Raw genomic sequence first — 26,819 nt, 5'->3', positions numbered from 1 at the left:
GCTTCCTCTCCCACCATGTGGGGTGGTGAGAATGGGGACAAGCAGGACAGACCCAGCACTCTTTTAGTAGGAAACAAGGACTCGGAGGTGACCAGCTGCAGAGGTGAGCAAGGCTCCTGAAGCCCTCCAGCTTCTGACCCGGATGGCTGAGTGCCGCCACCATCTCAGGGAACACTGACCAAACAGAAGATTCCATGCTGCTTTGCTGTGGTCATGTCTGAGTTTACCCAAGAGGGGAAGCTGCTCCAACAGAGGAAGTTAATTAGACCAGACAACAAGAGCGGGGAGCAGAGATGGAAGACAGGGATGAGACAAGAAACAGTGGAGGACAAAAAGTAAGATGAAAGGAAGGAGGGAGGCAGGGAAGGGAGGAGAAAGTGTGTGGGGGGGGTGTGTGTGTAGGTGTGTGTGTGGTGTGCATGTGTGTGATGTGTGTGTAGTATGTGTGGAGTGTGTTGTGCGTGTGTGTGTATGGTGTGTTTGTGTGTGGTGTGTGTGGTGTGTATGGTGTGTTTGTGTGTGTGGTATGGGTGTGTGTGGTGTGCTTTTGTGTGTGTGGTGTGTGTGCATATGTGTGGTGTGTCTGTGTTGTGTAGTATGTGTGGTGTGTGTGGTGTTTGTGTGTGTGGTGTGTGTGTGCACGTGCATGTGCAGGGTATGTTATAAGAGGAGGTGGGAGAGGAGTGGGTGACACATCAGAGCCATCACTGCAATGCTGAGCCCCTGGCTGTGGTGATGACTGGCCACAGCGCAATTCAGCAGTGGTGTCCTTGCAGTCAGCTTCCGTGGTCAGCACAAGGCAAAAATCATGTGGAGTCAAGTTACCTTGAAAATTCCCTTAGAAAGGCACCACACTGGAGACCCACCAGTCTCCGGGGAGGCCCATTCAGTACTATTCATATACACTATTTTTGTGCACTCCTAAGAATCTCAGAACTAGAAGGACCCAAGGAGTCCATCTTCCTTCCCTGTGGTTCTCAAAAACAATTCTGAGGAGCTGAACCATTGATATGGTCTGAATGCTTCTGAGTAAGTTTCTCTCAGCTCTCAGAGAGACTGGTTTATCACCTAATGTTATCCAGCCAGACGGACTTTCTGCCAACCCCACACTCTCCTCCATGCTGCTGTTGTCTTAAAATTGTCTTAGGAGGCAGAGGCCTAGATCGTGGGTCCCGCTCCACCACTAAATACCTGTGTGTGCTGGGAATAGTTGCTTCCCCTTTCTTCCCCAATCTCCCCTTCTATAAAACGGAGCCGGACTAGATGAACTCTAAGAGCCCAGACAATGCTCTGCTGAATGAAAAGGTGCTTTGAAAAGTCCAAGTACTTCACAAACAGAACATGTCAGTATTGGTCAGCTCTCACAGGTCAGAAACATTGGCATCTTCTGTCTTTCCCCTCAAGTTCATCCTTCATGTCAGTCCTGCCTCATCTACTCTGGAATATTCTCTAGGACTCGCCTCCTTCCTCTCTCCTGTTGCTGACCTGTCATGCCCTTTAGCAGGCCTCCTCACTGCCTTTCTCTGGCCTCTCCAAAGTTATCCTATTTTCATTGATCTACAGGAGAGATTTCCACAAAACTCCACCTTCGCTGCATCACTTCACATCACCTATGTAATGGCAGGACTTCCAGAGCTCAGGTCCCTGACTCTGCTCTGCCACACCTACCCCTCCAAGGTAGATCATTGCCGTGACACTGGAGTGAACATCTCTCCTTTCCTTATAAAGTTGACCCAAGTTTAAAGACCAGAAAAATCCTGCCTCCTCCAAGAAAAGTTTTCTGTGGTTGTAAGATACAACTTTCTTGTTCTGAACTATAAATATATCCATGGTTCATAAACCAACACAGTTAAGATCTTGGATATTCTCTACTTGTTTAACAAACACTGTCTCTCCCAATAGCTTATAAATTCCCTCAGGTCAGAAAATAAGCTTTATATAATATTTGCATCAAAATGTCAGTGGAGCTGAAAAATTCAGCGAGGGCTGCATTGCCTTACTGCCTGATGGTAGAAAGCAAGATCTTTGTTATCTCTCTGGCCCTTGACAACTCACAGGGAATGTTGGGGTACAGAGGAAGGAGAGAAGAGGTGGAATTAATACGCTCCCAACTCCTAAAGTACCTTCCCGCCTGTTCCTCCCTGCTTTCACCCACTGTGGTTGGGGGAAAGGAGCCCCCATCACAGGCTCCAATCCACCTCTTCTCTGAGGCTGAGCCTCAGCCCATCAGAGCAGCATGCAGACAGCTCTATTTAGCTCCATTCTTCATGTTCTGATCCGCCCGTGTGATAGCAACGGCTGCTCACAGTGCCTGACAGTAGTAGGAAGATAAAAGGAAGAAAGAGACACATAAGAAAGAAAAGCCAAGACCAGTAGTCATCTTCTAATATATATTTCAGATCTGGGCCCTGGAGGGAAATCTGCTTCAAATTAAGCCCCATCTGTTCTCAAGCCCCCAAAGAGGCAGAGCACCCATGAGAAGGGCTATACACCCTGCCAGGGCACAGACACCAGTGAAGACTGGCAGCTGCAAAGAAGGATGGCATCCTTGAGGAAGCCAACAAACTGGGAGGTGGAGCCTCTGACTGACCAGCCAATTCTCAGACTCAGAGCCTCTGCCCCACAACACACGATCCCAAGACCTCCCTGAAGGTAAGAATCACATAAGTATGTAATGGGTGTAAAATGGGGAGGATTGTCAGGAGATCGGCCCAATTCCCAGAGGAAAGCATTCCTGGCCATCATACCCAAGGTACTCAGCAATGCAAGCGTAACCTAGCATGCCTAAACCCACCTTCCCCACTACTCCTGGCTTCTGGCCACTTGGGAGCAAATACACCTCTGCAAAAGTCCCAGCTTGTATGCCCCCCACAGCCAGCCCCCACCATTGTCTCTCCAGATCCTCTCCTGTTTATTAGATGCATTCACTCCTACTCTCCACTTCCAGACACACACACACACACACCCTTGGGTAGACACAGGGCAATGAGCCTCCCTCTCAGGCTCAACTTCTGGGTTGCGCACAGTGGGGTGGCTCGCACCTGTAATCCCAGCACTACTGGAGGCTGAGGTGGGCGGATCACGAGGCCAAGAGATCAAGACCATCCCGGCCAACATGGTGAAACCCCGTCTCTAGTAAAAGATACAAAAATTAGCTGGGTATGGTGGTGTACACTTGTAGTCCCAGCTACTCAGGAGGCTGAGATAGGAGAATTGCTTGGACCCGGGAAGCAGAGGTTGCGCTGGGCCAAGATCGCGCCATTGCACTCCAGCCTGGCGATAGAGCAAGACTCCGTCTCCAAAAAAAAAAAAAAGAAAAAAAAAGGAACCAACACCTCATCATCATCCATGAAAAGCTAGCTCCTGGCTCTAGGACTGCAAGAAAAGGGAATTCCACCTTCAAACTCCTGGTTACCTTCCATGGCTGGTCTCAGTGGAACTGCGATAGCATTCCTCCTCACAGAGGCATGAGGCAGCCACACCCCACACAGCCCCAGAGCCCAGAGGCAGAGTTGGGCAGAAAGGAATGCAGATAGTTTCCCAGAAGTGTCTGGCCAAGAAGGAAACCAAGAGCTTACCCACAGCTTCCTGGGCCCTGCCTGGGAGGCACTGGGTTCTCAGAACAAGGACTCTGGCAACTCAGGGATAGTGAGGCCCCTGTATGTGAAAGCCTACAGGAGGCGAGAACACAGTGGTGGGAAGAGGCCCCCATAGAACAAGCCTGGGCTGGCCCCAGACGGCTTCCAGTAAGCAGCGGCTGCACTTGAATGTGAGCAAGGGTCTTAGGGAGACCCAAAGCAATCCAGTCACAGAGGAGCCCAAGGCAGGCCCGCAGATGTGAGGTCGGATCCTCTTAGCATAAGCTTTGGCGTCACCTGCTTTCCAGGAAGCAGGCTTCATTTTCTAACACATCTTGAGGGAGGAGGGCAGAACTGGAGGGGAAGCCCAACAGCTGACAGGCCAGCAAAGCTGGTGAGCAGATGGGCTCCAATGCCTCCCAGCTCGATTCTCTCAGTCATGCTTCAGAGGTCATAAGGCTTTTTCCAGTCCTACTGTTAGTACTGCAGCTCCCAGAAGCCTGTGCTTCCTCCAAATTATGACCCTGTAAGGCTCTGTTCTAGGATAAGCACAGGAGAAGGAGCAGAACACAGAGTTATTAAAGATGCCTTCCTGTTATAAACTAAGTGTCCACGTGAAGGATATCAAAATAAAATAATAAAATAATTTTAATTTAAAAGTGGATTACATCATTAACTGTTTCCTTTGCAAGGAAAGGGCAATTCCTAATACAGATTCCATAAAATCCAGATGAAACTTCCCCTTCTCATATACGACCTGGACTCTGAAAACCTTAATCAGTTGCTAGCATTAACACAAAATACACACAGAGACACATATAGACAAACGTCTGTTTGTTCTTCAAAGCTTTGTTCGGGAAGCCAAAGATACAAGACCCCTTCCAACTTCATGTCCCTATGGGGACAACAGGAGGCACAGAGTTAAATACAGTTTTTCCCAAGCAAAGACCTTGGCTGCTAATAGGATTAAGGGTGGCTCTGGACACCCCCACATGCAGGAAGAAGGCTAAGCACCTGGAATCTCCCCTTCCTCCACAGCACCAGTAAATGAACTGATGTCATCTCTCTGGTAGCCAAACATGTCTGTCTCCCAGCCCCTAGAATTTCACCCATCCTCACCTCAAATTTGCATAATAAGGGTTTGCAGCTGGTTAGTTCAGTTACTCACAGCCTGGTGCCAATGAAGCAAAGGTAAAAAGTTGGCTACTTAGAGCCATTAGTTTCACCTTACCCTGTGGCCACAGATCTTAACTGTTTAAACCTAGATAAAAATACATGCTGCTAACTGGCTGGGCGCGGTGGCTCAAGCCTGTAATCCCAGCACTTTGGGAGGCCGAGGCGGGCGGATCACAAGGTCAGGAGATCGAGACCATCCTGGCTAACATGGTGAAACCCCGTCTCTACTAAAAAAATACAAAAAAAATTAGCCAGGCGTGATGGCGGGCGCCTGTAGTCCCAGCTATGCGGGAGGCTAAGGCAGGAGAATGGCGTGAACCCGGGAGGCAGAGCTTGCAGTGAGCTGAGATCGTGCCACTGCACTCCAGCCTGGGCGACAGAGCAAGATTCTGTCTCAAAAAAAAAAAAAAAAAAAATGCATGCTGCTTTTTTCAGAGAGACAAGACCAAAGATGAACTCAAAAAGAGCATCCCCAGGCACCATAGAAAGAAGGACAAAGATAAAATCAGCTGTGACTATACTTCTTTGGAACGGGATGACACACACTGATCCCCAAGCAAGAACATCTGGATAAGCTTTCCCACCATCACAGGAAATTTTTCTTTTTTATTATTATACTTTAGGTTTTAGGGTACATGTGCACAATGTGCAGGTTTGTTACATATGTATCCATGTGCCATGTTGTTTTGCTGCACCCATTAACTCGTCATTTAGCATCAGGTATATCTCCTAATGCTGTCCCTCCCCCCTCCCCCCACCCCACAACAGTCCCCGGAGTGTGACGTTCCCCTTCCTGTGTCCATGAGTTCTCATTGTTCACTTCTCACCTATGAGTGAGAACATGCGGTGTTTGGTTTTTTGTCCTTGCGATAGTTTACTGAGAATGATGTTTTCCAGTTTCATCCATGTCCCTACAAAGGACATGAACTCATCATTTTTTATGGCTGCATAGTATTCCATGGTATATATGTGCCACATTTTCTTAATCCAGTCTATCGTTGTTGGACATTTGGGTTGGTTCCAACTCTTTGCTATTGTGAATAGTGCCGCAATAAACATACGTGTGCATGTGCCTTTATAGCAGCATGATTTATAGTCCTTTGGGTATATACCCAGTAATGGGATGGCTGGGTCAAATGGTATTTCTAGTTCTAGATCCCTGAGCAATCGCCACACTGACTTCGTCACAGGAAATTTTAAGTCACCTGGAACCTAGAACAGTTTGGAAAGTCATTCTATTTTCCTGAACTGTTCATTCCACAAGGAGATGCTGCAGTTTACACACAGTGCACTGGGACATCTTCAGTTTTCATAGATTAGCAGCATATGCATCCTACAGGAAAGGTCCGTAGCTTTAAATTAGACGCTTTCCATCCTAAGACCTGATACAGCATTGCAACAAGAATGTATTATTTCCTTGTCAAAAATCAGAGGAGATAACTCCACTAACCCCACTAAACAGTAAGTTTAAAGAACGTGATCCTGTCATAATTACATCATGATTTTCAAAGTGGGAGAATTTCACTGGGTTTTAAGCTCAAGTTTTTCCCAGTGTGACACACAGTGCGAAAAAGAAAAGAGCTTAGGCAAAGTTAGGCATGGCACATTCCAGCTCCTCTAGCCTAGAGACTGAAGAAAACAGACCTAGCTTTCCTGACCTGCTCCCAGAAGCCCTTGGAAGCACTTTTCTTCCTCTTCATATAATGGGAATAAAGTCAGTCTCTTCTAGAGCAACTTCACCAGCAGGGGCCACAGGGTGAACAGACTGTGTTTTCACTAAAAGCTCCTTTTTCAGGCAGTCGCCCTTTATAGGTTGAAGACAGTTTTCCACAGAAACACCACCAGACATGGCAGCCAGATGTGCAGACAAGCTCATTAATGAACAACATGGCTGAAATACTGTTTATACGTAATAAAGACACAAAACAATACCTCTGTAAATACTAGCAATAAAACAAAATGTAAGAGGAATAAAATTAAATCATTTTTGGCCAGGAACGGTGGCTCACACCTGTAATCCCAGCACTTTGGGAGGCCAAGGTGGGAGAATCAATTGAGCCCAGGAATTCAAGACCAGCCTGGGCAACATGGCAAAACCTATCTCTACAAAAATACAAAAATTAGCTGGGCATGGTGGTGCGTGCCTGTGGTCCCAGCTACTCGGGAGGCTGAGGTGGAAGAATTGCTTGAGCCCAGAGGGTGGAGGTTGCAGTGAGCTGAGATCGCGCCAACACACTCCAGCCTGGGCAACACAGCAAGACTCTGTCTCCAAAAAAACAAATAAATAATAATTTTTACATATTTCAAATTGTGGTCCTGGAAGAAGGGCAGGTTAATTAAAAGATGGCTATCTGGGGGGATCTTTAAAAGCATTCTCAAGAACAATAGTGATGGCACTGATTCTTCAAACTGTCTACTTTCATTCCCAAATGTCTGTCCTTTCAGAAGTATTCTTGGTTTCACACTTTACCAGCTATGATCAAAGCCAGCTTTTATCCCACAGGCAAAAAGGAGATAAGGAGGGTGTTTCCTGAGGCAATTAAGCAAAATCGTAAGGATAGAAAGAGAAGGAAAGATGAGGATTAAAGAAGATGTGAGGAGGATCTGAAGAACACTTACCTGAGGGAGACCTCAATTAACCTGTGATTGGTGAGAGATACAGAAGCCAGCCGGTTCATGACTACTGAGAATTGGAGTGCCAGGGAGGACACACTGGATATTAAGTGACAGATACAAGTTGGGTCACCTGACTAAGACAACTTAAGATCAAAGAATGGGGGAAAATACCAAATGCCAGACACAGGCTCACAACTCTTATCCTGCCCCAGATCAAACTATTACTTCAACCAGACATCGTTGGTATTCACAAGGAACACGTCTACAGAGCCTATGGGGAATGCTCACTGCCTGTTCTCCTGAGCTGGCTGGCTGGGAGTACCGATCTATCTAAAGAAAAGAAACTACCCCAGAGTTCTATGTCACCTAGCTCTAACAGTCTCAGGAAAGTAGGAGGCATCCTCATCGGGGATGTAGGTCACAATGGAGTTAGGGCTTACGGAATACATAAAAACATGGTGAATATAGGGCCAGGCACGGTGACTCATGCCTGTAATCCCAGCACTTTGGGAGGCCGAGGTTGGCGGATCAGGAGGTCAGGATTTGGAGACCAGCCTGGCTAACACGGTGAAACCCTGTCTCTACTAAAAATCCAAAAAAAAAAAAAAAAAGAAAAAAAAAAAGAATGCAAAATAACAGAGAAGTCCTACTTGAAAGTATACAGAATCAATTATGGAGCTCTTCTGCCCAGAACTATTCTACTTAGCTCCACAACTTTCTCTAGCAAGTTTCAGCAGCCCGAGAGCCTCCCAGGGTTGGGCACAGCAATGGTGAGCATGGGTCCTCATCCTCATCACTAACCCTGCAAAGACAAGCATTCTTCTGTACTTCTTTTTTTTTTTTTTTTCTGAGACGGAGTCTTGCTCTGTCGCCCAGGCTGGAGTGCAGTGGTGCGACCTCAGCTCACTGCAACCTCCACCTCCCAGGTTCAAACGATTCTCCTGTCTCAGCCTTCCAAGTAGCTGGGATTACAGGCATGCGCCACCATACCTGGCTAATTTTTGTATTTTTAGTAGAGATGAAGTTTCACCATGTTGGCCAGCCTGGTCTCAAACTCCTGACCTCATGATCCACCCGTCTCAGCCTCCCAAAGTGCTGGATTACAGGTGTGACCCACCACGCCTGGTACTTTGTTGTTTTTGAGACAGGGTCTCACTCTGTCGCCCAGGCTGGAGTGCAGTGGGATGATCTCAGCTCACTGCAGTCTCGACCTCCCTGGGCTCAGGTGGTCCTCCCACTTCAGCCTCCCGAGTGGATGGGATTATAGGCACACACCACCACATCTGGCTAATTTTTGTATTTCTTATAGAGCTGGGATTTCACCATGTTGCCCAGGCTGGTCTCGAACTCCTGGGATCAAGTGATCTGTCTGCCTTAGCCTCCCAAAGTGCTGGGATTACAGGCATGGGCCACCGTGCCCGTCCCTCAATACTTCTTTAGGAGAATTTCTGAGAATTACAAAGGACCACAGAACAGCAAAAGACTTTGGAGATTGTCTTTGTCCAACTCATTCTGTACTGGAAGAAGCCAATGCAAATCTTTAACTGGAACAAAAAAAAAGTCTAAACTATGCAAGATCTGACTAAATCTCAGTCATTTCAGAAGGGTACAGGGATAAGGAAGAAATGTAGCTCTGTCTATCTGAGTATGTGTATTTGGGGAGGAGGGCTGGGGATTACACAGACAGAAGTTAAACCATTTTGTTTCTTCTTCAAAGGAACACCAAGAGGACACCTACTCAGTTGTTTCCCTTTATTTCTTTTTCTTTTTGAGATGGAGTCTCGCTTTGTTGTCCAGGCTGGAGTGCAGTGGCACGAACTGGGCTCAGCACAACCTCCACCTCCCGGGTTCAAGTGATTCCCCTGCCTCAGCCTCCTCAGTAGCTGGGACTACAGGTGCCCGCCACCATGCCCGGCTAATTTTTGTATTTTTAGTAGAGATGGGGTGTCACTCTGTTGGCCAGGCTGGTCTCGAACTCCTGACCTTGTGATCTGCCCACCTCAGCCTCCCAAAGTGCTGGGATTACAGATGTGAGTCACCGCGCCTAGCCGTTTCCCTTTATTTCTTAGTTCTTGATGATAGGGTCCCCCAAATGCCCTCTCCTTCCTTGCTGGAACCAAATCATACCACCCTCAGAGTACAAGAATTTGAACATAGCCATGAACAGAACCAACAATCAATAAATGTAGAGCTTGGACATGTTAGCAAACATTGAAGGTCTCTGGAAGCTACAACTTCCAAGGACCAATCTCCACATGATGGAGAAATCAAAGCCAGGTGAAGATCTGGGCTGAGTTTCAAATATTCCTGAGTTTATGAAGGAGGTGGAAGGTGGGAAGAAGAATTCTGGAACTGAACCCGTGGAAGGTCAAGCCTCCCACATCCCAAGGGTGACAGCAAACCGAGGCATGGACAGGCAGTTATCTCCTTAAGTGATCTTCGTCAGAGAATTTCCATCAGTTTTTCTTACTACGTTTTATACTTTTTCAAAGTGACTACATATATTACTTTTATCTGTTTGGAGTCATCTGAGTTCCCGTCCAGTTCCACTAAGGATGCTCACACTAATGGTTCTCTGCCTCTTGCCTGTCTAGTCTCTCCTGGATCTCCCAGGCTTACTCTTTGGATTCCCATCTCATACACACAGAGTCCTGTCTTCTTCACCATGAAATAAGTTCCCCTCTAACAGAAGGAAATTCAGACATATAAATGTGCCTTGCGCAAGATCCCACCACAAATTAATAACACTGCAGGGATTAGAATCCAATTCTCCGAACTCACGTCCACCGCTCCTTCCAACTGACCACAACACCTCCGTTATAGGAGAAACATCTGCCCTACAGCACCAAGACCAAGAATCAAAACAGTTTATTGCATGTCTTTTTAAGCAAAACAACACAGCCAGAATGTTTGGCAGGGACTAACTAAATATTTCCTCTGTGACCTACGCCAGAGAGGAAAACTGTGGGAGCTGGGTAGGCACAGCACAGAGGGAAATCGAAGAGACCACTGCAAAGGCCAGCAGATGGATGACAAAAGAGGAAAAATGCAATCCTAAACTGAGGCCAAGCTGGGAACAAAGGAATCCGAGTTTTAAAAGTGGTTGAGATCTAAAGATAGGATTGTAGGTCTAAATGGGAATGTTATCTAAGAGGGAAAGCATTTATGGAAAACTTAGGAGGACTATCTTCATGACCTTGGGGCGGGAAAGGAATTCTTAAAGGACACAAAAAGTGCTCACCAAGACAAAGCTTGATCAAAAGGATATGGAGCTAAAATCTCAGAGCAACATAGAAGCAATGACCATTCTTAGACCTACAACACAGATGTATGCTGAAGCAACATAACACAGGAAGCCAAGCCTACTCCCAGCACCAAGGTCTGAACTGAAACCTGGCTTAGAAAAAAAGCCCAAAGGCAAAACATTAACTTTCCAGTGAAGAAAGAAGGAGGAAGAGAGAAAGAGAATGGATACTAATTTGGCCTAACAGAAGCTAGAATAAAGCTTGCGACATGATAAGGTAGACAGGAATCTATGGGAATGAGATGGAAGCCCTGGGAAACCAGGAGCATCATCAGTGGAACCGGAAGGAAATTCAAGGGACCCGAACAAGGATCTTTGCTGGGGGAACTGAAGAAGTCACTGTACAGAACTAGATCCACTGATTTAAAAAGCAAAATGTAAAAACCTACCTGAATTATCCAAGAAAGAAACTCTCCAAAGGGTGTGAAATCTGTGAAAAGAGTGGAAATGTTGTTACCACCAAGTAAAATTCACTTATACTTTCCAGTAACCTTTAAGAAAGGGCTTCAGATAGGATCCCTCAGTTGTATTAGAGGCTCTGATATCAAGACTGTTCAACTGAACAAGAAAAGGTGGGCGGGGGGTTCCACAGAAGAGCAAAGCGGTCTGAGGCCAGCTTTCTACCCATGCTCTCAGGGCAACAGGCTTTCCCTCACTTCTGAGGTGACCACACCAGCAAACTGGGCCACCAGTGGTCCCCCTCCCCAGTGACCCCTCCTCTCCTCTCACAAGCATTACATACAGAGCGGGGAAGAGAGAAGGAAAAAACCTGGAGCTCTTAACCTCAAAGGGTTTCCATCCTACTCAAAGTGCCAGGACACACATTCCTAAGGTCCACGAACCCTTCCATCAACACCTCAGCTCAAGAAGCGCCAGGGAGCAGACCAGACTCTGGGCTTGGAACACTGTTCGTTTTGTTAGGAAGGAGTGCTGATAACTACAGCAGAGACAGGAGAATGAGAAAAGGCCTAAGAGAACCCAGGGGAAGGGAATTTCAGGAGACAGATGAATTGCTTCCTGAATATGAACTGATCCACTTACTGGACAGTCTATGAGACAAGGAGTTAAGCTAAGGGGAGTTTTGGGTTTTTTTTTCAAGGCAGCTCTTCCCCAGGTGGAAAAATTGAGAGCACAGACAAAAGGAAGGAGTGACCTCCCTGGAAGCAGGGGAATCCCCCGCCCAATGCCTCATTTGTAATCAAGCGCAGCAAGGATGAGACTAATATAAACAGGCCAGGGAAGCTAGCATGCCCTTCTCCAGAGAGGCCAACACACACACTTCCCCCAGCATGGCCCCTGGAAAGGCAGAGGTAGGTATTCTCTTGGACAAAAGAGAGGGGACTTGGGGAGTTCCCAAGGTGCTTTCAGGCTCTTCTGTTCCCAGGCACTCAGCATTCACCAAAATTCCAGGGCACCAAGACCACAAAAAAGGTGAAGCTAAGACTCTGCTGCTTGGAGGAAAATGCAGTTTGCAAAAAGATCCCACAAGAAAGGCTCAGAAGAAAATAATGGGGCTGAACAGCAGGACCACTCCCACATCTGTGCACCTAGGCCTGAGTCCCGCAAGCTTCCCACACCCCTCCCAGCACCAACGCAAGGAACAGCTGCCCTGGAGAAAACAATGGGGCCTTTGTCTGTGCCTTCTCCTGTAGATCTCTTTTTGGAGACCCAAACAGGATAATTCCTTTACAAGAGGGGCTCTCCTAAATATCAGTCCAGGCCAAGATGAAAGTTTTTACCATCCACAGCATCCCTCTCAAATAAGACTCCTACCTGTTCCATACTGGGCAGGAAGGGTGCTGTGCAGCATCCAGCCCCACCCCACATAGGAAGCACAGGCAGACAGGTCCTTGCAGCCCCTTCCTGCAGCCCTCACCAGTCACACACAGGAGCTGCTCCTCCTGCTTTCTTCCTGGCCTGGCCACGGAACTGAAAGCCTAAGAACTGTTCTCACTCCCCTTCTTGCCATCCACCGGAATATTCCATATTGAGTGAAATTACAATGCTTGTTGATACTGTTTTCATCAAAATCTGTCAAAATGGACTCCCAACAGTAACTATGATTTTAAAAAAAAAAGGCATGAAACAAGCTGGACAGTCAAACTTCTCTTAATGTTGCACTACTAAATAAAAATTCCCAAACTGACAAATATCAAGAAACTTACGCTGTCATTTTCCATGATTCAAAACATCTTAAATCTAACCTAACTATATAATAGACAAGTAGAAGGTTCTTTCTTTGCTGTCTTATTAGCCCATTTTCTTGATTTGTTTTTAATTTATTTATTATTTTGATTTGCAAATGTCTCTTCTTATATGTTGTGAAGATGATAATAGATTTGAGGTTTTTGTTTTTAGTCCCTTTCCCTAAAAAAAAATTTAAAATTTTTCCTATGTTGGTCCAAATTAAGAAACAAACAAACAAACAAAACGTGTGTTTTGTGAAGCCAGGTGCCTCACGCCTGTACTCCCAGCACTTTGGGAGACCAAGCTTGGAGGATCGCTTGAGCTCGGGAGTTCGAGACCAGCCTGAGCAGCATAGTGGGACCTCATCTCTACAAAAAAAATTTAAATATTTAAAAAACTATCCAGGCATGGTGGCACACACCTGTATTCCCAGCTACTCAGGAGGCTGAGGCAGGAGGATTGCTTGAGCGGGGGCGGTCGAGGCTGCAGTGAGTTATGACTGTACCACTGCACTCCAGCCTAGGTGACAGAGTAAAGCCATGTCTCAAAATAAAAGAAAAATGTGTTTTGTAAAATCCCATATGCCACATTTCTCCCATTCTCCTTCATTGGGTAACTGGTAGCAGATGAATTCAGGACCCACTTCTTCCAAACCACCACCATGGACTACATGCCATGGCACAACATTCCCTTTCCATGAAATGGAGACAGTCTGAGCAACTCCTGGTGTCTCTCTCCTCTATTCCTCTATTCTAACCATCATTCTTCCTCTCCCCAAACACCTCCAGATCAAGGATACTTGGGTTTTCAGGCCAGTTAGCTGGATACCATGAGTTCCTCAGTTCAATCCGGAGTATCCCCCCATTCTCCATGATTTCAGCATAAGAAGGCATCACAAAGAAGTAGAAAGAAATCTGGAATCAAATGAACCAAAGTTCAAATCCTGGATCTTCAGTGATTTACATAATTTCTCTGAGTCATGATTTCCTCCTCTCTGAGACAATCCATTCATGAAAGTATCAAGTTGTGAACAGCACATAGTAGGTCCCCTGTGCTGACTCATTACTTCCTTGACAGGTTTCTCTCCTGTCCTCCCAAAAAAGATGGGCTTTTCAGAGACTTTTTTAAAAACAGGGAGGTGGAAATACTGATATCAATAAGACATTGTTCCACAGGGAATCAAAGTTATGCAGTGTCCCTTACCTTGCTGTGCTGGTTGCATTCCGATAACTGCCCTCAATTCCTTTCCAGCCTCTCTTAGGAAAGGCCCAGAACATCTATTTAATGGTATAAACCTCCATTTCTCCCTCTCAAGAGTCTGGAGTTATGAGTTATTAGGTGGCTCAGGGTTCTCTAAGGGTAAGGCTTTCAGTGTCATCCTGGAAAATGTTAAAGTGTGGAAAAACCGCTCATCCCACCACCTCGTGTTTCTGTGTGGTATCGACTCAACCCTTAATGGTTTCCTTTTGGAGTGCGTTCAATCTGCCCTGCGCAAACACCACATCAGGTCTCTATCGCTGTGCTAAACAAATGTTCCAAATGGGAAAAAAATTGTCATCAATTTTTTCCGGGACTGCTCACAGTGTTATTTCACTGCACTTATTTCAAGTCTTTCACTTATTTAAAGTCTTATTTCACTTATTTCATGATGAAGACATCATGAAAGCCAAAGAATTCCCTGTAATTCCCTGTACCATTCCCTGTACCAGAAAAGTGCCACGCGTGCTACCTTTCCTGAGACCAAAGAGTTTATACAGTTAAATTCTTTACAGTAAGGGTGATTTAATAAATGCATACATTCAGTTTGATTTAATGTTTGGACTCTGTAAAGGCTTCTCACGTAAGCAAATTCAAAAATCAGGACAAAAATCCTGTACTGGCCTAAGGATCTCAAATTTTGGCTCCAAAATTAGAGTAGCTCTTCTTTTCTCTCTCTCTCTCTTTTTTTTTTGAAATGCAATCTCGCTGTGTCACCCAGGCTGGAGTGCAGTGGCGCAATCTCGGCTCACTGCAACCTCCGCCTCCCAGGTTCAAGCAATTCTCCTGCCTCAGCCTCCTGAGTAGCTGGGATTACAGGCAAGTGCCACCACGCCTGGCTAATTTTTGTATTTTTTGTAGAGACGGGGTTTCACCATGTTGGTCTCGAACTCCTGACCTCAGGTGATTCGCCCACCTCGGCCTCCCAAAGTGCAGGGATTACAGGCGTGAGCTACCGTGCCCGGCCAGAGTCACTCCTCTTAATAACAAGCTGACGGCCCTAATCGAGCATGTGGCCAATGTGGAACCTTGGGCTGCAGCACTAAGCCCAATCTGCCCGTTGCTACTAAGTACAAAACCTGCAAGAGGAACAGACTCTCAGTGGGCCTCATTTTCTTCCTCTAGCAGAATGTAAATAAGAATCCCTGCATTTGTAAAAATGTCCAGAAGATTACTAAGATGGAAAACAGTCACTGGAAAGGAAGCACCCCTTCAGGGGTCATTCTTGGCCTCACTTGCTCATGCCTGGCCCTTGACAACAGCTACCTCCACAGATCTCCAGCCCCACCGCCTCTCCTTTCCGAGCCCTCCTCTCATATGGAATACACAAATCCTGTCACAAATACTATGCTGTCTGGCTGCTGTAAATCACCATCCTGCTCATGCCACACCTGTGCTTTCACCCAAGGTTGATCTTGATCTTCTCTACCTCCAGACCCTTCGCACACACCGCTCCCTCTTCCCAGAATGCCTTCCTTCCTCTGTTTGCTAAGCCAACTCCAACAGTCCCTCAAGATGCCGCTCCTACGGCACCTCCTTTGGTTGCTTTCCCTGGCCATGGGCTTCCCTTGCATCTTCTCCTCAACATTCTTTGCTTTCCTCTGGTCAAACATCTGTATCATACTCCATTGTAAATGTCTGTTTATCTTATGTGCCCTAAAAGAATGTTATATTACCCTCCTTACATTTAATAAATTTTTGCATCACAACCAGTAGTAAAGACGTACTTTCTGCCATATTCTAAATATTGGCATTTTATAAATATTTACAGGCCTGGCACAGTGGTGCATGCCTGTAATCCCAGCACTTTAGGAGGCTGAGGTGGGAGAATGGCTTGAGCTCAGGAGTTCAAGACCAGTCTAGGCAACACAGTGAAACTTCACCTCTACAAAAAATCGAAAAGTTAGCCAAGTTTGGTGGTGCATGCCTATAGTCCCAGCTACTTGGGAGGCTAGGTGGGAGGATGGCTTGAGCCCGGGAGATTGAGGCTGCAGTGAGCCATGATTGCACCACTGTATTCCAGCCTGGGTGACAGAGCAGAACTCTGTCTCAACAAAAATGTTTTATTAAAAATAAATAAATAAATATTTACATTTTTAAATTAAATACATTAATCTCTTAAATGAATCTAAATGATCCAATGGATTCTAAATGCCATAGTGGATCATCTATTTAAAGAACATACATTTTACACTATGCCTTTTTGATAACTCTTACTTCCTTTTATTTCCTCTTCAGAATTTTATCCTAATATTTATGCTGCAAAATCTTTTACTGATCGACCCATACTTCCCTGCAATATATATATTAATATTATGCATATATAAATGCATAAATTTTTAAATTCTGCTATGATTATAACCTCAATTTCTTGTTCTATTTATTTTATATTTTTTTAGAGACAGGGTTTTGCTATATCACCCAGGCTGGAGTGCAGTGGCGTAATCATAGCTCACTGCAGCCTCAAACTCCTGAGCTCAAGCAATCCTCCTGCCTCAGCCTCCCAAGTAGCTAGAACTACAGATGCCCACCACATTGCCCAGCTAATTCTTTCTATTTTTTATTTTTGTAGGAACAGAGTCTTGCTTTGTTGCCCAGGCTGATCTCAAATTACTGGCCTCAAGTGATCCTCCTGCCTCGGCTTTCCAAAGTGTTGAGACTACAGGTGTGAGCCACCACATCCAGGCTATAATCTGTAAATGTTAAAAAAAAAAAATTCTTCTTCTGGATTGGGTTTTCATCATCTTTATTGTTAATATGCAAATGATCAAAACATAATTGGTTTAGAAATTGGTACTATTATTAAACATAAAAAGTAACATTTTATTCAAAATGCATTAATTTTTCATTTTTATAGTGGTAAGCACCAAGAAACTTTGTTCATATAAATAACTAAACAGAAGTGAGAGTCAACAGCCATACTACCCTGAATGTGCCATCTCATCTGATCTCAAAAGCTAAGCAGGGTCAGGCCTGGTTAGTACTTGAATGGGAGAAGTGAAATAAATTTTGATACAGCAATATCAGTAACTTTAGAATTACAAGTCAAAATCATGTCATGACCTATAATCAAAAATTATTTTTAATTATCTACCAACTGACAATGCCTTCAATTTTGTTGAAAGCAAGAATTGGAAACCATTTGACTTAGAAAAGGATTTGCTACTCACAGTCATTCACTTTCCTAATAATAGTCCTAATTGTTCCTTTGCTTGTTAATCTGGAGGCTTTCACACATCAGGCACACAAATAGCAAGACTCCAGATTAATAATGACTATGTCTTCCTTTTGTAAAGTGGGAGAAGAGTGATTGAGAAAGGAAACACCTTGAGTGCAACTGTATTCTCAGACAGATGAGCCTTTGGAAAGGGGACACAGAAAGTCAAGAGTCTAGAAAATATCCCATCTGAAGACTACTAGCTTATCTGCCTCTCCCACCAAAACGGTGGCATTACCAAAATTAACATTAAATTATATTTATTCGTGGATGATTACTGTTATATTTTAACAGAAAGAGACTGAAGACAACCTAACTGTGCTTCAATAAAGGTCTGATTAAATAAATTACAGAATGTCTAAAAACCAAAAATACACAGTTTCCCTTCAGGACTGAATCAAGTCCCTTCAGAATCAGGGCCCACACTTTATTCCCACAGCCTCAGCACCTACAAGCCCTTCGAAGGTCCTCATGTGCATCATTCCCCGCTGCAAGTGATGGTTTCTAGATGGGAATTGTCATCTAGAAATTGTCATCATGAGCCAGCTCTCCAGAGACACGCCCACATGGTACAAACCACGTCCTAGTGGAGAGCATTCTCCCATCATGAGAAGCTCTCCCTTCAAGCTAATCTTAACAAGAATGAAATGGGAATTTGGAATTTCGTTTCCCTTATACAAAGTCACTTCCTAAAATGGGGGGATTATAATTAGGTGATCATTAATTACACTCGCCATTACAAAATTCAAAATACCTCAATTCCTTTACCTTTTATAACGAACCTAAAGTGGGATCTCAATAGTATATTTAAAAGAACTTCTCACAAATCTCAGTAAATACAATACAAATAAAATAGTCTGAAACTATGAAAGGAAGATCAGTAAACAGAGAAGAATGAATATATAGGAAAAGGGTATAAGCAGTCAAAGAAAACAAAGCTTAACCATAGAAAAGAAAAGAAAAGCTAATCCCTGTAATGGAATGCCAACCTCACAGTAAGCTCTCAATAAATATTCGTCATCAAATTTACAGAAAGGCTGATATTGATTCTCAAGGCGATGAAACAGACTATGCAAGTGCTGGCTGCAAAAGAAATAGAAACGTAAGGTCCATACTAAATCAATGAATTGATGAATGCAATAAAAACAGAAGTGATGCTACAGAAAAAACTAATCAGAAAAAGATATAAAATACAAAAGTGTATTTTTCAATAAAAGAAACAGATTCAAAGCAAGCACAAGATGACAAGCACAAGAAGGAATGCAGCTCAGAGAACTATCCTGCAAATGATCAAAGTCTTTGAAGAAATGGCCTCAAATCTATAAAGTTTAACAGAAAAAAATGCTATCTAAAAATAATAGAAGGATTTGCTCTGAATACAAAAGATTTACAAAATCATCAACCAGACTACCACTACGACATTCTCATATTTTTAAGCATAAGAAAAAGAAAAAACTCAGCAGGCAGAGAAGACCCAAATCCAAATTTCTTCCAATTTTGCAAAGGATACAATTAAAGTCCAGAGATGCATATAAAACTCTCAGAGAAGTATTTTTACCTCCAATGTAACAAGGTGAGTAGACTCTTTGAGCAAGTGAAAAAGAAATATCTCTTAGAGCTTTGATCATACCTGAAGAAATTTACCCATCACACACTTCACTTTAAATTATGTCCAAGGACAACTTTAAATGAGACTAAAATGTTTAAGTTTTACAAATAAGACCAAAGAACCCAAATCAACAATTTCCCATTAAAAATAATAATAAAATGTTAAATAGGGAAAGAGCAATTGTCAAAAAGACATTATTAATAAAATAGGACTGCAAGCACGTGCCACCATGCCCAGCATTTAAATACCAGACAACATTGAGACAACTGAGGACATTTAAATATGGCCTGAATAACAGATGATATTAAGGAATTATTGTTAGTTTGGTTAAATGTGAGAGAGTAGTTATAGATTTTTAAAGTTCTTATCAAATATGCTTCCTGAAATATTATTGGGTAAATAACATAATGTCCAGGAATGGAGGAGAAAGATAAAATTGGCAAAATGTTAATGATATTTGAAGCAGATAAACAATATATGGAGTTCATTACACAGATGGGAACAATGGCTATCATTATTCATAATAGCCAAGATACTGAATCAGTTCTCCTAACTTTTGTGCATATTTTGAAATAAGAAGTTTTTTAAATTAATATTTATTGGGTGTCTACTGAGTACCAGGTATTGCTTAGGTATTTGACACAAAAATAAAATGGCCTCAAGAAAAAAAAAACAGTAAAGCAGATTCTTAACCCAGAGTTTATCTAGGGAAATATCCATGATTTTTGGATCTGCCATTACTACTGTTTTATTGCCTATATTCATAATAAAAAGAAATACTAAATTTCAATCAGGGGTGGATGAAAATGATGTAATTTTTTTTCCTATCCAAGTTGCAGTCCCTTCAAATTCTACCCATGGACCCCCAAGGGTTGCACCATTCTGCAAATATTCAAATAAGACAGTCACTGCTAGGCACTAGGGATACAAAGGTGAAGAGAATACTACAGGCAGGGCACGTTGGCTCACACCTGTAATCCCAGCACTTTGGGAGGCCAAGGTGGGTGGATAACCTGAGGTCAGGAGTTCAACACCAGCCTGACCAATGTGGTGAAACCCCGTCTCTACTAAAAACACAAAAATTTTCCAGGAGTGGTGGCAGATGCCTGTAATCCCAGCTACTCAGGAGGCTGAGGCATGAGAATCACTTGAACCTGAGAGGTGGAGGTTGCCGTGAGCCGAGATCACACCATTGCATTCCAGCCTGGGCGACAGAGCTAGACTGTCTCAAAAAAAAAGAAAAAGACAGAGAGACTAGAGAGACTGATAAGGCCTGGCATAGTGGCTCATATCTGTAATCCCAGCACTTTGGGAGGCCAAGGTGGGCGGATCACTTGAGGTCAGGAGTTCGAGACCAGTCTGGCCACATGGTGAAAACCCATCACTACTAAAGATATAAAAATTAGCTAGGTGTGGTGGCAGGCACTTGTAATCCCAGCTACTCAGGAGGCTGAGGCAGGAGAATCGCTTGAATCCAAGAGGCAGAGGTTGCAGTGAGCTGAGATCGCCCCACTGTACTCCAGCCTGGGAGACAGAGAGCGACTCCATCTCAAAAAAAAAAAAAAAGAAAAGACCAGTAAGGCTGGGTGTGGTGGTTCATGCCTGTAATTCCAACACTTTGGGAGGCCAAGGCAGGTGGATCACTTGAGCCCAGGAGTTCAAGACCAGCCTGGGCAACAAGGTGAAACCCCATCTCCAGAAAAAATACAAAAATTAGCCAGGTGTGGTGGCACGTGCCCGTAGTCCCAGCTACTCAGGAGGGTGAGGTGGGAGGATCACTTGAGCCCAGGAGGTCAAGGCTGCAGTGAGCTGTGATCGTGCCACCTCACTCTGGCTTGGAGGACAGAGGGATACCCAGTTGCAAAAAAAAAAAAAAAAAGAAAAACTGATAAATTTCACATTAAATTACTAAAAATTTTTGTATGTGTAAAACAAAGTTAAAAGACAAACTGTGAAAAACATATGTAGTATATATGAGTTGTTCTTAATATTTTAAAAGTTGGTAAAATGCATTAAATAAAATCTAAAACTGCTTGATCTGATAAGGGGTTAATACCCAAAATATATAAGGAATCAACTCAATAGTAAGAAAACAACTTATTTAAAAATGGGTAAAGGACCTGAACAGATGTTTTTCAGAAGAAGATATATATATGGCCAACAGGTATATGAAAAAATGTTCAACATCACTAATCATCAGGGAAATGCAAATTAAAACTACAATGAGATAACACCTCACACCTATTAGAATGGCTACCACCAAAACGACAAAAGATAACAAGTGTTGGAGAGGATGTGGAGGTTGATGGGAATATAAATTGGTACAGCCATTCTGGAAAACAGCATGGAGAGTTCTCAACAAATTAAAAATAGAACCATCATATGATCCAGCAATCTCACTACTGAGCATATATCCAAAGGATATGAAATCAGTATGTCAAAGAGCTATCTGCACTTCCATGTTCATTGCAGCATTATTCATAATAGCCAAGATATGGAGTCAACCTGAGTGTCTATCAACAGACGAATAAAAAAAGAAAATGTGGTTTATATACACACAATGGAATACTATTCAGCTATAAAAAAGGAAATCTTGTCACTTCCTACAACATGGATGAACCTGAGGACACTATGTTAAATGAAATAAGCCAGGCACAGAAAGAGAACCACCACATGAGCTCACTTACATGCCGAATCTAGAAAAGTTGAACTCATAGAAACAGAGGGTAAAATAACCATTTTACCAGAGGCTAGGGGATGAAGGGATTGGGGTGATGTTGGTCAAAGAACACAAAATTTCAGAGAGATAGGAGGAATAAATAAGTTCAAGAGATCTACTGTACATCATGGCAACTATAGTTAATAACAATACATCACATACTTGAAAATTGCTAATAGAGTAGATTTTAAGTGTTCTCACCCCCCAAAAAACATAGGTATGTAAGGTAATGTATGTTAATGAGCATGACTTAGTCATTCTAAATATATATATATATATATATAAATCAAAACAGCACATTGTACATCATAAATATATACAATTTTTATTTGTCAATTTAAAAATAAAATAAATACACAAATGTGTAAATCATAAAAGAAATAGAAATTAAATGGCCATTAAATATATGAGAAAATATTCAAGTTCCACAGCAATCCAAGAAATGGAAATTAAAACAGAAATGCAATACCATTTTTATCTTATCAGATTTGCAAATACTGATTATCTTCATTCTTTTTAGTTTGGCAAGAATGGCTGGAAACAGGCACTCTAGCTCACGCTAGTAGAAGTGTACACAGGTTAAAGACTTTCTGGAGGGCAATTTGGCTAAGCACATCAAAAGCCCTTAAAAATGTTCATCCCTTTTACTTCTAGGAATCCCCAAAATAATCAAGGAACTGCACTAAAATATGGGCATAAGGATATTCATCATAGCATTTCTGTAATAGTTTAAATACATGGGGGGGACAAACTAAACAATAACAGGAGATTAAAGTAGATCAAATATTTAGTATTTTCTGAATATTTTTTAATTTGTTTTAAAGTATTCATATATATTTTGGTATATATGTAAACAATAATTATCTCTGTGTAGTAGGATTGTGGGTGATTTTTTTCCTATTTGCCAATTTTTCTAGAAAGACCATGAATTACTTGTATGAAATTCAACTAACTAATTAGGGGGCAAATGCCCCATCATCCCTGGGCTCCTGAAAGCCCAAAGCCACCAGTAGAGGAGAAAAACGTTATAGGTATAAAAGCAACTCCCTATAACAATCGTTGCTTCTGGAGTGCAGAGAAGGCCTTGATTCTGCCTGGAGCTGAGTTTTGAAGGATGAATTTGCCAAGGAATAAAGTGAGGAGGGCAAGAGAATATCAAGTGCAAAAAATGGAAGCACCTACTATGTTGATAAGCTACATGCAATTTCGGCGTGGCAGAAGGGCAGGGTGCAAGTGGAGGACTGAAGTAAAAGCCAGATCACAAAGACTTCTGAATGTCATGTTAAAGGGTGGAATTATCCTGTCAAAGAAGAATCAATAAAGAGCTTTCATGGTTCATTAATATGAGGATCAAAAAAAGGTAAAACAGGCCAGGTTCAGTGGCCTATAATCCCAACACTCTGGGAGGCCAAGGCACAGGAAAGATGGCTTGAGACCAAGAGATTGAGACCAGCCTGGGAAACATAGCAAGACCTTGTCTTTACAAAGATAGTAAATAAACAAGTAAATAAGAGAAAAAAACAAATGATAACAGAAGAGTAATTGGCATAGGAATGTGGATACTGTCTGTGAAGAAGCATCAGGTGACCTTCTGAGATGCTAGAAATGTTCCACATCTTGATGGGAGTGGTGGTTATAACAATGTATGCAAATGTTGAAATCCATTAAGCTATACGTTTAAAATTTGTATACTTTACTGTGTTACTCCTCAGTAAGAAAGCAAAGAGTTTTTGGCCAAGAAGTATCATAATTAAACTATGCTAGAAAGCTCATTCGTTCAGCAGCCTAGAAGACTGAACACCCTGAGGCAGCACTCTGAGAAATGAAAGCTGCATTCTGGCAAAAGACGGTCAAGACTTCGGCTGGATTGGAGGCAGCAAGACAGTAAGAAGAAGGACGATTCATGACACGTTTGGGAGGTGGGCCTGATAAGCTTTTATGAGTGTGATTGCTAATTAAACTTCGTGATTAAAATTCATGTGAAAATCTAACCCCAAGGTGATGGTATTAAGAGGTGGGGCCAGGGTCGGGTGCGGTGGCTCACGCTTGTAATCCCAGCACTTTGGGAGGCCGAGGCGGGCGGATCACAGGGTCAGGAGGTCGAGACCACGGTGAAACCCCGTCTCTACTAAAAATACAAAAAATTAGCCGGGCGTGGTGGCGGGCGCCTGTAGTCCCAGCTACTCGGAGAGGCTGAGGCAGGAGAATGGCATAAACCCGGGAGGCGGAGCTTGCAGTGAGCCGAGATTGCGCCACTGCACTCACCAGGGCTCTGTCCTCATAAGCAAGATTGCTGTCTTTATGAAAGAAGCTTCGGCCAGGCGCGGTGGCTCACACTTGTAATCCCAGCACTTAGGGAGGATGAGGCGGGTGACAAGACCAGCCTGGCCAACATGGTAAACCCCGTCCCTACTAAAAATACAAAAATTAGCCGGGCGTGGTGGCACACGCCTGTAATCCCAGCTACTCAGGAGGCTGAGGCAGGAGAATCTCTTGAACCCGGGAGGCGGAGGTTGCGGTGAGCTGAGATCGCACCATTGCACTCCAGCCTGGGTGACAAGAGCCCAAACTCTGTCTCAAAAAACAAAAAGAAAAGAAAAGAAAGATGCTTGAGGGAGCCTGTTAGCCTCCGCTGCCAAGTGAGGACACAGCCAGAAGGTCCTACCTATGAAGAGCAGGCCCTCTCCATACACCAAATCTTGGGCTTTCCAGCTTCCAGAACTGTAAGCAATACATTTTTGTTGTTCACAAATTACCTGGCCTAAAGTATTTTGTTATAGCATCCTGAATGGACTAAGACTATGGGGAAATCTGAATATGGTCTAAGTATTAGTTAAAATAAAAAGTTACTGAATTAGAAAAGTGAACGTAATTGAAAAATAAGATAGAATAAAAAACAGTATGTATAGTATAATCTTACTTTGATGGAAAAAGAATATAAATATGTACGTCTGTGTGCGTAGAGAAAGACCTAAAAAGGAGAGGACTAAGATTTTAATAGCAGAAATCTCTGAGTGTTGGGAAAGTGAGGTTTTTATTTTTTTAGAATGTACTGCAAAGCAAACACTATATTTTGAAATGTTTTTTTAGAGACAAGGTCTCACTGTCACTCAGGCTCAAGTGCAATGGCACAATCACAGCTCACTGCAGCCTTGAACTCCTGGGCTCAAGCAATCCTCCCCCCTCAGCCTCCCAAAGTGCTGGGATTATAGGTGAATGCCACCATGCCCAGTTAATTTTTTTTTTTTTATAGAGACAGGGTCTCACTTTGTTGCCTAGGCTGGTATTGAAGTCCTGGCCTCAAGCAATCCTCCTGGCCTTGGCCTCCCAAAGTGCTGGGATTACAGGTGTGAGCCACCATGCCTGGCCATATATTACATTTTTAAAAGAACCTATTTATTTATTTATTTATTTGAGACAGGGTCTCGCTCTGTCACCCAGGCTAGAGTGCAACAGCACCATCTCAGCTCACTGCAACCTCCACCTCCCGGGTTCAAGCAATTCTCCTGCCTCAGCCTCCCAAGTAGCTGAGATTACAGGCGTGCACCACCACGACCAGCTAATTTTTGTATTTTCACTAGAGACAGGGTTTCACCATGTTGGCCAGGCTGTTCTCAAACTCCTGACCTCAAGTGATCCACCTGCCTCGGCCTCCCAAAGTGTTGGGATTACAGACGTGAGCCACAGTGCCTGGCCTAAAAGAACCAATTTAAAGTTGAAAGTTGGAAATAATTTTCTATTCTGTAGTTTTCTATTAAAGGAGCTCACGGACACAAAAAAAGTAGCAGCCACTGGGTATGATGGCTCATGCCTGTAATTCCAACACTTCGAGAGGCCAAGGTGGGAGGATCACTTGAGCCCAGGAGTTCAAGACCAGTCTGGGTAACATGACAAGACTCTATCTCTACAAATTATTTTTCTTTTTCCAGACAGAGTCTCACTCTGCCACCCAGGCTGGAGTGCAAAGGCATGATCTCGGCTCACTGCAACCTCTGCCTCCCAGGTTCAACCAATTCTCATGCCTTAGCCTCCTGGGTAGCTGAGATTACAGGCCTGTGCCACCACGCCCAGCTAATTTTTGTATTTTTAGTAGAGATGGGTTTTGCCATGTTGGCCAGGCTAGTCTCAAACTCCTCGCCTCAAGTGATCCGCCTGCCTCGGCTTCTCTACAAAAAAATTTTTTTGAAAAAATTAGCCAGGCATAGTGGCCCACATAGTGGTCCTAGCTATTCAAGAGGCTGAGGTGGAAAGATCACTTGAGCCCAGAAGGTCAAGGCTGCAGTGACTGTGTTCACACCATTACATTCCAGCCTGGGTAACAGAGGGAGACTGTCTCAAAAGAAGAAAAAGAAAGAAAAGAAAAAAGAAAAGAAAAGGGAAGGGAGGGGGAGGGAAGAGAAGAGAAGAGGAGAGGAGAGGAGAGGAGAGGAGAGGAGAGGAGAGGAGAGGAGAGGAGAGGAGAGAAGAGAAGAGAAGAGAAGAGAAGAGAAGAGAAGAGAAGAGAAGAGAAGAGAAGGGAAGAGAAGAGAAGAGAAAAGAGAAGAGAGCAGCAAACCTCAAACGGGTAGTGTACAAGCTGGCTCCAGATGCCAAGCAAGGCGGGGAGGACTATCTTGCTCGGGCTGGCAATCTAAAGGCTTAATAAAGCACTCTTCTTGGGCGCCCATCTTATGTTCCTCTCTTTTGTTCTGAGCAGCAGCCTCTCTAGATGGGAAAATTTAGCCTGATGGATCATGATGGATCATGCTAAATTTTCACATCATCTAGAGAGGCTGCTCATCTGCATCATTCATTCTAAGAAAACAAGACGCCATGCCCCTGCCGGCATCCCCACCATGAGCCAACGGAGCAGGCAGATGCAAAGAGCCTGAGAAATACCAAGTGCTGTGCACCCTGTATCCACACAGTAGGCAAAAGCAACTTTCATACGAAGGAGGAAACAGCACGCCGAGAAGGCTCTTCTTTGGGATTACATGGCAGCAGAGATTCTCGAAGGGTTTCTAACTTTAGGGCATCATCAGGGAAGTGCTGTCCTGATGGAGCTGCCCAAACTTACTACAAAGGAGCTAATTTTCATTTGTCTCAAATTTAAAGACAGGGATTAGGGAGAAGGTGTAAAGGGCAAAGGGAAGGGCCCAGTCCAAACAGAACAAGGA

General features: G+C 43.7%; 1 protein-coding gene across 2 annotated transcripts in view; it reads right to left on the bottom strand.

The window, feature by feature from the left end:
* DENND2B (DENN domain containing 2B) overlaps positions 1 to 26,819 on the bottom strand; it is a 180,453-nt gene that overhangs the window by 138,103 nt on the left and 15,531 nt on the right. Inside the window, exon 2 of one of the 2 annotated variants that reach the window (XM_058446359.1) lies at positions 11,064 to 11,104. The exons of the other annotated variant lie outside the window; for it this stretch is intronic. The gene's annotated coding sequence lies outside the window, so the exon portion shown is untranslated. The remainder of the gene's footprint in view (positions 1 to 11,063; positions 11,105 to 26,819) is intronic. 2 annotated transcript variants of the gene reach the window in all.

The sequence above is a fragment of the Hylobates moloch genome, unplaced genomic scaffold, assembly GCF_009828535.3.
Source record: "Hylobates moloch isolate HMO894 unplaced genomic scaffold, HMol_V3 SCAFFOLD_11, whole genome shotgun sequence".
Lineage (NCBI taxonomy): Eukaryota > Metazoa > Chordata > Mammalia > Primates > Hylobatidae > Hylobates > Hylobates moloch.
The sequence above is the reverse complement of the archived record's forward strand: the minus strand, read 5'-3'. Positions and strand labels throughout refer to the sequence as shown.